We start from the raw sequence: 15,073 nt of genomic DNA on the forward strand, positions 1-15,073 counted from the left end.
GTTCGCAGATGATTTTAAGTTGGGAATTATTATTAACTCCCCAACTGATGGTGACATCCTACAGAAAGGCCTCAGTGAGACCGACTGGTGTCAGAACCAAGGCTTTAAGCTCAATGCCAAAACATGTGTCGTCATCCCCTTTGGGAAAAACCCAGTTCCCATGAATTACCAAATCGATGGTAGTCCACTCAATACAGAAGGCATTATAAGAGATCTGGGAACACAGGTTAACAGCAACCTCTCTTTTGACCACCACAATCTCATGTGGTCAGAAAGTCCTTCTATGTGGCACATCTCATTACTAAGGGTTTTGCATCCAAGAAGAAAGAGGTCTTTGTCCCTCTCTACACTTCCCTCATTAGGCCAATCATCAAGTGCAATGCCCCATTTGGCATGTACCTCACTAGACACCTGCAATTACTGGAGAGGCCACAAAAGTACCTCACAAAGAGAATCCTAGGCCTTAAGCACTTGTCCTATATGGACAGACACAAAAACCTCCAACTATTCTCTGTCTCATATCACCTACTTAGAGGCAATCCCTGCTTCACTTACAAAGTCATGTCTGACCCAGCTCTGTTAGAAATGCTACATTTAAAGAAATCCTAATCCTTCCGCACCACACTCTCCAGAGACCTCAACCTCATTACCACAATCAACAGAACATGTTGGAAGGACAGGTTCATAACCCAGGACTGCCTACGCTATGGACTAGACTTCCCATACATGTCAAGCAGAGCACCTCACTGGCCATCTTCAAGAGAAATCTTGATGAGTAGATGGGAAATAAAAAAATTCACCCCAGGGATCACTCCAGTGGCTGTACTTGACAGAGGCACTAGGAACTAAGGTTGGGTGGCACAATGTCAGAGTAATCCTATGGGCTAGACTTGTAAATGCTCCAGGGCCCTTAGCCTAGTACACACCTATGAACCTATGATTATACATTAGCATTTCATCTTATCTCCTCATGCCTTAACTATTATTTGTTGAGGCTCATCTGGCTCTAATCTTGGTATACTTAAGTCTCCCATAAATGTTTATATTTGTGCTCTTTGTTGATTTCCTCATGTCTTTGTTTTATACAATTTTTCATAAAATTTCTGAAATATCTCTAATACCTCTACAGGACCTCTGGTTATTTTTCTTGTTATAGGTTACCTACGTTTGGCAACAACCCTTTCTATTTTCTGTTGCCTAAGTTGTTGTGCTAAAAGTTTTTTTGCTCTGGAGTTATTATCAAAAAACAGTTACTTATCAGCAGTCTTTCTAAACTCATGCATATTATCCATATACTCACTTATTTTCTCCTTAGCACTCTTCCATTGCACTGCTTCTTGTTTTGTGAGATTACCCTTATTCTGGAATACTTCCACCTTTGCCAGCCCCTCTAAATAATTCTTATTACTTCCTCACCATATTCCTTTTATTTCTACCCTATTTTCAAACTCCACTTTCATTTTATCCAACTCAATAGCTATAACTTCTGAATAAATTTCTATCTTCAATAACTCTTGAATAATTTCCACTACCCATCATACCTCTCAACTGTACTGAATCTGTCAGTTTGTTACTGGTTTTGAGGTCCAAATAATTTCCAAATTTACCGGCTTTATTTTTTTAATTTTTTTTCGTCTTTTTTTTCAGACTGATGTCATCGCACAGAGGTTTGCGAGATGACATCAGCTTTGTGAGCAGCCTGCCAGCCTGTCAGAATTCGATTTCAGCTGAGGGCTGCTCTGGGGTTGAGTGGTGAGTAAAAAAAGTTTAATTTGTTTACATTTAGTTTAGCTAGCAAGGACTCTCAGTTTGCTTGTCACTCACTCAAGTGATATCTTGCACACTGCAGCCTGCAGGCAACCTGCTGCAACAGTTAGGTTAGGGTCAGGTTCAGGGATTAGGAATATAAAGAGAAAGGGTGTGGGACAGTCAGCAACATGACTCGAGTCAGTACTTCACTTAGTAGAAGAAGACATGAGTGAAGAACTAGAAGAACTTCTTTTCAAGGTATTAGAAGCCTGAGCAGTGCACTGAGTGAGCAGTCTAAGCACTGATAGATATTATATAGCACAGCACAACAAGGGCAGATAGAGACAGTGTGTTTTGTGTGTGTGTGTTTTTTTTTTTGCTTAACTCATCATTTAGTTTAGTAACTTAGTTTAACGTTAGGAGTCAGGACTAGCGAGTGAGACTTGGTAACACCTTGGAGTTGTCCCCTGGCACTAGAAGCAGAGAAAGCAGCAGAAAAAGAAGCCAACAAGTACTTTAATGGACTTGGAGCTGTGTGGCAGCGAATCCTCGGTCCAAAGAAAGTCACTGGGTCAGACTCAGTCATAAAAAATATATTTCTTCAGCTGCTGCTTCTTCCTCCATCTCTTCCAGCATGTAAATTAAAATAAACTTCTACATAATTTTATTTATAAAACTGAGTGAATTTTTCTATTTTTGCTGAAAGCCTGAAAGATAAGAAAAAAAATGTTTTGAGTCCTAACTAGTAGACTCGTTCGTCTCATAGTAGTAGTATACCGTATTTTAATATATGAAATTAAATGATGGTCTTTTTTTTGTTGTTTGCAAGATTGCCTGTTATTTACTTTGTTTTTGTATTGGGAAACTTCCAAAGAGCATTGGATAAAAACTGTAGTCTAATTGGCACAGAACTAGTGTACTTAGGGTCACTTTCATGTACATCTTGGAAAGCCTAATCCTTCCTGAGCATATGCATTTTTTAGTGATAGATATTTTCATTCTGAGCTCACAGGCTTACTATGAGACATTCAAGAAACGTGTGATAATAGTTTGAGAATTTGCAGAGATGGATTTATTTAAGTAGTCTGCAGGACATAAAGTAGTATAAAGTTAGTTTAACAATAGAAGGTCATTGGAAGGATCAGGTTTATTAAAATGACAAAGCAGCGAGTTCTTACGTGAAGAAATTAGTTTTGCCATCTTATTTGAGTTGTATATTTAAAATGTGCAATGCACAGTTAATTGAATGCTTACATGGTATATAATGGCTCTTTTTATCAGCATTTATAAGGATCCCAAATTATTCTAAACTGAGATAGAAAGCAGCAAGCGGAATTGTTAGTGGATTTCAAATTAATTCAAAGGTATAATCTGCAAAAAGGCTGCTTTTGCTGTTCAAGAAAAAAAAGGAATCTGAAATTCATTTATTTGGGAAACGGTACAGATGTTCTAAACCAAGGATTCAGTGGATATGCAAATTAAAAGTGTGATAGAGGATTATTTTGTCTGGTACCTTTATGTAGAAGGTTACTGGTCGATTGTAAAAGTTTGAGTAGACTTTTTATGATAAAAATGTTCTGAATTGGACAGTTTTGTCATTATTGGTGCATGCATTTTGTTTCATTGTTTACTAGAAAAATGTTCAAAACAATAAATTTAAAATGCCCTCTAACAACTGTACTGTATTATGCAAGGAATATAATTTAATACAACCAGGAAGGTATATCAAAGAACACATGTATGTTTCATGTGCAAAGGGCTTATGATTTGAAAACAGCCCAAAGGTAATCTTTATCTGCCACTGGCCAGATGTATTTTCTTTGAATGTGGTTTTCAATGCTGTTTTAATGAATTTGAGTTTTAAGGGCAGAGAAGTTTTAATGCTAAGTCTATTTTCATTGTGAGACTGCATTGCTTTGTTTAGCAGATGTCTATTAGTGTTTGTGCTGTAAAATGTAAAATAAAACTTTTAAATGAAATCCAAATCATTGTAGAAGCAAATCAGTATGCAGCTATGCACATTACATTGTTTATGGTAAGTGGGGCAAAAATAGCTAAGTAATGGGGATATTGGAATGGCTGCAGGGGGGAGGGCTGTATATGGGGAGGCCCCATTCGACCATGATCTTGTGAGGGGAAAGGGAGGCAAACTCAAAGACAGCCCTGGGTGGCACAAACTGTAGCTATGCCACTGATCAGTAGGCCATGAAGAATGACTTTTGGAGGTCCTAGCAAATTATAATATTCTTTTGCTAAGATTAGAATATTGCCTACCATTAAATGCCCTACTTTTACTATAAAACCCACATACTGCAAGTCACAGAAAACAAAATCCTAAGGTTCATCATCTTCTCCCTTCCCAGTGAACATACATCATTGCTACACATTTAAAAGAAAATGGTTACCATTTACTACAGTGTCTGGGTGTCTGGGGCCATATTTTGGTTGTCTGTTCTTCAGTTTGCATTTGAAAGTTGATATCTGACAATTCCATTGGAGTGGGCGGGGTTACATAATTATGTATGCAATTTTATGTTAATCAGCATACAGATTTGTACCTATTTTTCATGGGCCTTTGTCCAGATTTCTGATATTTTCAGGTTGAGAGGTATGCTACCTATTCCTTAAATTCTTCTCTTTTATAACAGGTAGGTGGGGAAGCCCCACTGTCTCCTTTTTCTTCATTATCCAGTATTTTTCTCATAGTTTTTATAGGTGCATGATCTGAAATAGTTATTGGATGTGTGCCAAAGCTTTCAGGTAAATGCATATGTTCATGTGAAATATAATTTATTTTAGTCTAGCCCAATTATTGCACCTTGGAGAATAATATGCAAATTGTCTCCAAGTTTCTACCAACGTTTTCATGTCTTCTATACCAAAACATTTTTGTAAATGTCTTCAAAATCTATCCTCTTTCATTATATTTTCCCTTCTAGGTCTCCCAGATATATTTTCACTGTTGCAAATCAAGTTCTAGTCCACACCTATAAGTAATACTGTCTACTGAAAACTGATTTTTTCTCCTAAATTTTTTTTAAGCTCAATAATAGCAGTTTTAGGTAGAATATAAATACATACTAGTGTAATCCATCTCCCTTGCCAGTAGCCTTTTACTACCATAAATCTACCATTGTTATCTTTTTTCCTGTTTTATTGCTATTGGAGCTCCTCTAGCAATTATTATTCTCAATTTCCTTTGTCCCTGATATTCTGCTAAATAACCATCATAAAAATTCTTTCTTTATCAAATTCAAATGGTCATTTCTTTCCAAAAGTGTCTCCTGCAGCATTGCTATTTGTACTCATTATTACTTTATATAATTTAATATTCTGACATTTTTGTCTATACCTGTGAGGCCATTTACATTCCAAAATAATATAGATACTGTATCCATAATGATAAGAAGTTATTATTCCCACATATTGTACCGGAAATCTTTTTAATATGACTATTTCCTACTTGTGTACTATGCAGCCACTAATATTTGCCAGGGTAATCTTTTGTGCATTTATTTCTTGTTATCTCCATTTGGCTCTATGTCACATTTTCAAGACTTTTTTGTTTTAATGAAACTGTCAAACAATATATATATATATATATATATATATATATATATATATATATATATATATATATATATATTTACAGAACATCCCATAACCTATTAACTTAAGATAAACATACAAAACTATGCACATCTAAGATAAACATACAAAACTATGCACATCTTCAAATAATGTTTAACCCTCCTGATATAAACAATTGTCACAAATTAGCAACTGTACCCACAGGCATTAGCTAACCTAAAATTAGGATTATCCATGCTAAAGTGCATGTTACACTCTGTGCTCCCATTTACACTAATTGCTGTCTGTTCCTTTCTAACCACTATTCCCGTCCCAGATGTCAAAAACAGTTTATATGCTTTTAGAAAACACTTTCTTTTAGCCTTAAGTAAAAGTTCACTGCCTATGTTTAAATAAAAATAAATTATACAGTATTATTTATTTATTTATTGACATTTGTTAACTGGGAAAGTCCACTGGGTCCAATGACCCATTTTCAGTGAAGGCCCAGGGAGAAAAGCTCTATACAATCACACAAATTTTTACATAACATCAACTTAACTTTGAAAGTCAAAAAAGTTTTTACATAATACAAATTTAAGTAGATATTGAAGACAAATGCATATTACAGAGGTATACAATACAAGCTGTCGCCTCATAGCAAGAAGTTGTCCTGTTCGATTCTCAGCTAGAGCGTCTTCTGTGTGGAGACATACGTGAATGGGCTGGTAACCTGGTATGTAAAAATCCACTACCAATCATTAGCGGACCGGAGTTCTGCTGTGGCGACCCCTAACCAGAAAAAAACGAAAGACACAAACAAACAATACAAGAAAATAAACTGTGTGTTAAATTTTTATTCAGACTGCCTGGGAAGTTGCTATCTCTTAATTACTTCCAATAATTTAATTTCATATTTTATTTCTTATTGAGCTGCTTGCACCTTTTAATTTTACATATATATTGTGTCCCTTCAATTAACAATAGCTGTGGAATACCAGTCTGGATGCTTATTTGTACTTTAATAAAGTTAATACAGTCTGGTCCTTCCGGGTTCTGTAGTACAACAGAAAATCTCAGGTTTTCCCTGCATGCTCTGCCCTCTAGCTCTACCATTTCTTGAAACATCTTTGCTTGAGAAGTTTCATATTCAGCCAGCCTTTTCTTCCTTTCAAACTCTGATTTTTGCAGTTTTAGCAGTTCATCTAAATAGCTACTTAAAGCTTATTCCATTTTCCAGGCTTTTGTTATCTGAGTTGATATACTCCTTAAATGTTCAATTTATTTTGATCAGCTCTGAGTACATTTGATTTATTTTTTTTCCTATAAATTACTGGAAGCCATCTGTTGTACCATAGCTAGAGTTTAGACTACGTTATGCTGAACAGCTGCAGGATTCTTCCCAGTTAGTGTTTTCTCTTAACCTTTTCTAGTTGATTTTATTAGGCTCTGTAAGTTTCTTCTTTGCTAGCATCCATGCAGCCTACTTAGCTGCTTGCACCTTTTAACTGAATTTTCTTAAAGCTGACAGAATTACTAGCCCCTGTCTCTCGGTTTCTTTTTTCACACTGGGAGAGCTGAAATTAAGTTGTTAATCAGTGTGCAGTCGTCCCTTTCAAGTTTGCATTAAGCATATGTTGAAAATTCATATAGGGACAACCTATGCTTAGGGTACTGTGGTCAAAATTGATTGGTAAGGAATTATGAGATAAAGACTGGTCTGATATTATTGAGAATTGCTTTAACTCTTCATTTACCCCCACTATATCATTTGTGTTTTCTATGTTGTTTAATATGGGGCAGCATGCTCCAAAAAGGTTATGGCCTAGAGGATTGTGTGCATCCCTCAATTGATGGAGGTGTAAGACTGTTAAGGTTGATTATTTTCATATGATTTGGGAGTGGTCAGGGGTGCAACTATATCACGCATTGGCATACAGCTCATCTCTTGCAATTCTGGAATGAAAGGATAGTGTCTTCTGGTTGCTTTATTTATGTACTAATGATTGTAGAATTTCAGGTAAATTGTTTATTAATATTAGAATAGCAGTAGCAGCAATTCTGAGCATAATTTTTTAAGTACTGGAAGAAAATGGACATGGATTGGAAGAAGGAGTTTCCTGTTTTTTTCCAAGGGTCATTTGCATATATTTCATGTGCTTCTAATACAAGAGGTATAAGGGGTTACTCAGTGGAAATTCTATCTTGGCTGCAATTTTCTTTTAGTTTTTACTGATTAATTTTAAGATTTGTGAAAAAATTGTAACTTTTGGTCTGCTTTTCTATATTGCTAGAATCATGATGTTTGGTAGTTATGGACTGTAGATCTGTTATGATATATTCTTTTTATTATTCTCTCTTGTTTGTATTTTCACTTGCTTCTGTGAATGTGATGTTTTCATTCTTGTTGTTTTGTTATTAAAGCCACATTAACTGAAAAAAGAAAAGTATGCAAAGCGTCAGCATGTTTCTGTAGAATAAATACTTTTTCTGTGAGGAGATTGCAGGAAGAAATCTTCCCTGATGAACCTACTTTCTTCATGCTGTCAGCATAATGTGAACACCATTGCTATACCTGATTTTACAGCAGTACACCACACATATTATATGAGCATCATTTGCATAAAACACCTTAGAATGTTCATTTTACTATAAATAATGGTGGTGCCTTAGAATAACTGGAAAGTTGAATAGTGAGCCACTCAGAGCTGCCAACAGGGACTGAGCACAGAGCAGAATGCATACACACGTTATAATGATGCTGCTATGATTATTATTTATCAACAAAAATCCAGTAGCTGAGGATGAAAGCTCCACTCAACACACAAACAAGTCCAAAAAAACAAAGGAAGAGTAGAACTACACGATGGCTCCAGGTTCAAATAAAAAAGCTTTTATTACAGAACGTAAGCACTTTCACAGTTAAAACAAATGCTTCCTCAGATGTTGAAGCAAAACTAAAGAATCTCCGTTATATAGCACCTGCAGCATATCCTGTCTTAATAAAAAAACAATTACGAAATTAAAGAAATAGAACTGCCTTAAAGTGAAACACAAAGATGATATATATATATATATATATATATATATATATATATATATATATATATATATATATATATATAAGTCTCAAAACATAAAAGCATGACAAATATAAAAACATGCATATAAAAATAAATAATATATATATACATATATATATATATATATATATATATATATATATATATATATATATATATGGGTACCCTTGACTTCATCGACATGCCGAAACACCGACGCTAAGAATACCGACACGAGAAGACCGACGAGACAGATGATCGACAATGTGAAATCCCGACAGCTGAAACACCGACATGGGCAATGTGTGAGCACGGACAGGTAAGTGTGTGCTAGTGAGGGATTTAGCGTTAGGGAGCAGACAGGTAAGTGTGTGCTAGTGAGGGATTTAGCATTAGGGAGCGGACAGGTAAGTGTGTGCTAGTGAGGGATTTAGCGTTAGGGAGCGGACAGGTAAGTGTGCAATAGTGAGGGATTTAGCGCTAGGGAGCAGACAGATAAGTGTGAGATAGTGTAGGATTTAGGGTTAGGGTGCGAGAAAGGTGAGTGTGCGGTAGTGACGGACTTTAGGTGTAGTGTCGGGTTAAGTGAGTTAGGGTTAGGTGCGGGTAGATAGTGATGGAATGTAGGTTTAGTGGCGGGTTAAGTGAGTTAGGGTTAGGTGCGGGTAGGGTAAGTGTCGGACCTTAGGGTTAGTGTTTGGGTTAGGGTTAGTGCATGTATAGTTGTGTGTTATGTGTAGTTTACGTTTTGTGTGTCGGTGTTTTGGGTGTCGGTGTTATGGTGTTCGGTTTTGTGAGTTGTCGGTTTGGTGTTTTGGTGTCGTTGTTTTGAGTGTCGGGTTTGTGGCGTGTCGGTGTTGTGATAGGGATCCATATATATATATATATATATATATATATATATATATATATATATATGGGTCTATATTAGAACATCGAAGTCAAAACTTCGAATGCTCTAATATCGAACCCTATTCAGCAAAAGCTGAAAACATCGAACATACAGAATAGCGAATTTTTTCCTATGGAAAAAAATTTGCTGTTCCAAAACACATACACACAACACAAGCACACCAAACAAACAGCAATCCACACACATACACCTAAAATCTTACACCTAACCCTACACTAAACTATACACACCACTAACTATCCACTTACCTTAACCCAAACCCTAACCCTAAGGTCCGTCAGTATCACACACTCACCTCACCCACTCCCTAACCCTAACTCACCTAACCCACCCTAACCCTCACATCCACAAAATCGCACACATACCTAACCCGCGCTCTAACCCTAACTCACCTAACCCGCCCTAACCCTCACATCCACACAATCGCACACATACCTAACCCGCACCCTAACCCTAACTACCCTAACCCGCACTCAATCGCACACTTACCTGAACCCGACCCGTAACTTTCCACCACAGCGCTGAAAATACCGAAGCAACAGAAACAGACAACCAAATTATTTCCCTAGGAAAAATTTCAGTTTTCTGTTGCTTCAATATTTTCAGCTTTCGCTGAATAGGATTCGATATTAGAACATTCAAAGTTTTGAAACTTCGATGTTCTAATATAGACCCTATATATATATATATATATATATATATATATATATATATATATATATATATATATATATATATATGTATTATAAAATTATATTATAAAAAAACAAACTATGTATATATGTATGTATGTATCTATGTAAAAAAGAATGCATGGCATAGTATTAATACATCCTGTTACCTAGAGGATATGTCAGTCTGCATAACATTTGTCTTGCCCTGCTGATCATCATACATCAATGTGAGGGCAAAAGGGCACAGTGATAATGCTGTTCCTTTTGTAATATTATGATGACTGTCTCTGCCCTGAGGAAGGGGCCCTTCAGACTGATGATCCCTAGGCAGCAAAACATTGTTTGCATTACAAAAGCAAGCAGTGTGTGTGTGTGTGTGTGTGTGTGTGTGTGTGTGTGTGTGTGTGTGTGTGTGTGTGTGTGTTTCCCTGTACAGAACTCTTGCTAGTGCCACAGACCTGACCCAGATGGAGGATCCCAGGCTTTGGTGTAATCATCCACAACAATGGCTGTCCTCATCCTCTCAGCCTACTGCACTTCTTGACATGAAGGAAGCATAGCAGAAAATGCTTTGCAGATGGTTCTGTTTTTGGCAACTGATCTCTCAGCACTGGGAGAGATCCAGAGATTGCGCAAGGATAATGTGGTATGGATAGAGCCCTAAACCTGGTGGAGGTCACCAGCATGCCTTGGCAGATTCTTGAGGCCCTTATTTGTGCACCTGACCATAACCAGCAGCAGATGGTGCCAAGTGGTTCTCTGCAACAGTAGTACTTCTGGACTGGGTCCTTTTCCTACTGCATACAAGGGCCTGCTTTAATGCCAATGGATGTCATCCTAACTTATTTCCCCTGCAGGATGCCCATTCTGAGAATGAAACATATAGCAGACCAAAACATTACTTGTGTTATGATGTATTACATATTATTAGCATGAGAAATTTGAATGTAAAAATCACTGCACTCAAAAATAAATAGCTTTAAAGCAAATATCATTAAGTTAAATATCTGCATATATATATAATAAAGATAGATATACAGCCATGCTTACATAATGTCTTGCTTAATATAATTGTTACAGCTCTTACTGCTTGTAAAGTAGTAGTAAAACATATACAAATATGAGTAAGGGAGGCTGTTTGTTAAATACACATTTTTTCAAGAAGGCACAGCATAATGAAATACATATCATGGACATTTAATCTGCATTGCCATGTAACAACAAAATTCTAGAAAAAAAATACTACAGTGGTTGATGGAGCTTCAAGAAAACTTAGCGTTTATTTTAACACATTAAGAAATTAGAGCCTTGACTAAAAGCATTCAAGGTTACTGAATTCCAAATAATATAAAACCAACCTACTTACGTCCTTATACAAAATACTCAGACAGTCAGGGCATGGCGTTTCATTAAGGAAAGAACAAATTAAAGCTTTTTAATTAGTAATAAAATATGTACTATATACAAGCAGAAAAAACTAGTGAAACACCATTATGTATTTACAGTATATTTTTTCATATTTAACTTATTACTTAACCCCTTGGGTAGAATGTTTCAAAAGAAGATCAACTGTGAATTCAATTTTCAAAAGAAGTTGTGTAGAGCCCAGATGCAATTTCACATCTGGAAGACTATACAAAAGAAAAAAAAAATCTTATTCCAGTTGAATAAAAACTGTGAGACCATAGAATGTATTGTACTATGGGACTAGTATTAGAATTAAGAATATATTTGATATGTTCTAAGATTCTAATTGTGATTTGTTTTGAAGTTTGTCCTATGTAGCAGTTAAACATGGACATATTAATTCACACACTATCCCCACATGATAACAGTTATGTGTTTTAACTGGAAAAAAAATCAAAAGTCCATCAATATCATGCCTAAGAAAAGTGTCACAAATGACAAAGTGAGCATCTACTGCAAGTTACAACTCTTGGTTGAGTACTTGGAAATGGAACATTCCAGAAAGTACAAAACAATTTATAAGGGGAATTATGATAGGGTACCTTGAGAAACGTCTTCAAAATATTGCCCAAACTAGTTGCCTAACACAGTATTTCAATACTTTTTTAAAATTCTAGACACTCCCTCGGGTGTAACAGGAGCAAACTTTGGTGCAAACTTCATATGTTCATAGGTAGTTACTAGGCATGTGATCCAGAAGACCAACTGAGGAACCTAGTCCAAATTCCCAGTTAAAAAAAACAAGGCACGCACGGTGGACTATGGTGCATGGTCCAAACCAATAAATGCAAAACCAAGAGGGACCAGCACACACGACAGCAGAAATAAGATATAAATTTAATTTTATTTGGAGGTAGCTAAAAAGCTGCCTACCATAAAAAATAACAGACCGGTTTCGACTGGTAAAGCCTTTATCAATGTTATATATTCTGTTTCCAAAAAGTTGATTTACAAAACACCATCACATCCTGGTACTCTTTATATTCACTTGATTTAAAGTGGTATACTCCTGACACAAATAAACTTGTTAATTTGAATACAGTCAAAGCTTGGAACATATAAAAAACTTACATATTATAAATTTGTTAAATTTAATCAGACATGAAAATCTGAGATCCTTGAAATAATTAAATTAATCATTGGTTGCAGAAATGCAAATGACTTAAAATTATTGCCTAGAAGTACCTTCATGTACTTCATATTCGTTCAATCCTGGTTTGAAAAAAGCACCAAGATTTGTGATCCACTTGCTTTCCATGTTGTTTAGTCTAGTATGCCATCCCATCTTAAAGTTCCTGTGAAGTTGGATTTTGTCTATAATGACAAACCTGAAGGAGGCACCTGTGTGATTTTTGCTGTGTTTGTATAAAGCATTTGTTATTCGTCTATTTCTTATGGAACTTAGATGTTCACTAATTCTTATTCTAATGGGTCTAGAGGTCTGACCAACATAAAAGGCAGAACAAGTACAGTGGGCCAAATAAATAACCCAATCAGAGCTGCAATTTGCAAAAATGTTAATGTTGTAGACCTTAGAAGTATTTTTGCTAGTGAATTCTTTAGTTTTACAAATGTGCTGACATGCACTACAATGTCCACATGGATAGCAGCCCACCAGAGGGTCCCCAAAAAGTGTTGTTTGTATTGTAGAAACTGGTGTGAATCTTTTATAATGTGTTAAGTGAGAATGGATGGTACGCCCCCTTCGGTAAGAAAAAGCACATGTATCTGGGAGAATATCATTGAGAAATGGGTTTGATTTTAATATGTCCCAATGTTTGTTGACTATCTGTCTAAACCTGGATGTATTGTTTCCATAAGTGGTGACTAATCTGATGGGTTGTTGATATCGGGTAACATCATCCTCCTGTGATCTATTATATTTTAATAGATCCGATCTTCTGCTGGTTTGGATTTGGGTAACCGTATTTGTTAGATGTTCAGGATTATATCCTCTATCCATAAATCTTGCTGTTAAATCCTGTGTTTGTACAGAATATTCTACATTTTTGGAGCATATTTTTTTGAGTCGCAAAAATTGAGACTTTGGGATGTTGCTGATGATGTGGCGGGGGTGAGAACTGGTGGCATGAAGTAAAGTGCTGTATTGTGGGAATTTTCTGTGTATCGATGTAGCTAAAGTATGATTAGGTAATCTTTTAATGACAACATCCAAAAAAACTATTTCATGATATCCGGTGTTGGCTGTAAAATGTATGTCAAAAGGATTGTTATTTAGGTATGCAACAAATTTGGATAATTCATCCATACCTGCCCACCACACCAACCAGCAATCATCCAGATATCTACACCAGATATCCAAATTGTCCATGTGAATATTATGCTGGACATCATATATGAAGGCCTGTTCAAAATATCCCATAAACAAATCCGCGTAAATCGGGGCAAAGGATGCACCCATGGCTGTCCCTTTGATTTGCCAATATGGGTTGCCTTTAAAGTAAAAGATGTTTTTTTGTAATACATATTCTGTAAGCTTAATCAAGAAATTGTTAAATCCAGTAGAATATAAATTGGATTGATTTAACCAATGAGTCACCGCCATAATCCCAGCCTTGTGAAGAATACTCGTATATAAAGAAGATATGTCCAATGTGCATAACAGCCAATCCTCTTCCAGCTGAGAGTCTTCAATAATATTCAAAAACTCTGTGGTATCTTGAATACGTGATCTAACCATGGTCAATAGTGGTTTCAGATGTTCTGTGAGAAAGGCAGATAAGGGTTCTGTAAGTGATCCTTGACCTGATACTATAGGTCTGCCTGGTGGGTTGAAGAGATCTTTATGTATTTTTGGTATTAAATATAGGTATTGTGGCATTGGTTCAGACACCTTAAGTTGCCTAGCAATTTGTGGAGTAATAATGCCCTCCTCTACTGCCAAATCTATATAGGAATCAATCTCAGATTTGAAGTTAGAAGTGGGATCCACTACCATCTGTATATAGAATTGTGATTGAGATAACTGTTTAAGTGCCTCGTCCTTGTATTTAGAATGATCCATTACAACAATACCACCCCCTTTATCCGCTGGAGTGATGACTATGTCTTTGTTCTGTTGTAGTTGAGACAGTGCTACTCTTTCAGCCTGATTGAGATTGCTACGATTACATGTATAGTTGTTGGAAAAGTGTAAATCCTTCATAACACAATCTTTAAATATGGAGACAGGCTTGTCCATAGGTGGTATAAATTTCGATTTGCCAAATCGGAAACCAGTTGATCTTTGAGAGTTAGACTCATCTGAAAAAAATATCTTAAGATTAAAGGTTCTACAAAAGTTGTTAATGTCATCCATTAAAAAATGTTCAGGAACCGGTGATGTTGGTACAAAATTTAAACCTTTATTTAGTACATTGTATTGTACATCCGTGAGTGCAAAGGAAGAGATGTTAAGAACATTATTCACTGTGTTGTTATTTGTTTCAATAATGTTTGAAGGTTGGTTGTACCCATGTTTTCTCCTATGTTTCCTCCCTGCCCTGCGTGTGTTGGATCTAAAGGGATAGGTTGCTTCCTTTTTGCAACTGGGGATGCCTGGTTAGAGGAAACCTCACCATCTGTGGTTGATGAATAATCATCATCAGATGTAACACTATGTGTTGTATCATTCTTTT

The sequence above is a fragment of the Protopterus annectens genome, chromosome 7.part0 (assembly GCF_019279795.1).
Source record: "Protopterus annectens isolate FY-2018-M chromosome 7.part0, PAN1.0, whole genome shotgun sequence".
Taxonomy (NCBI): domain Eukaryota; kingdom Metazoa; phylum Chordata; order Ceratodontiformes; family Protopteridae; genus Protopterus; species Protopterus annectens.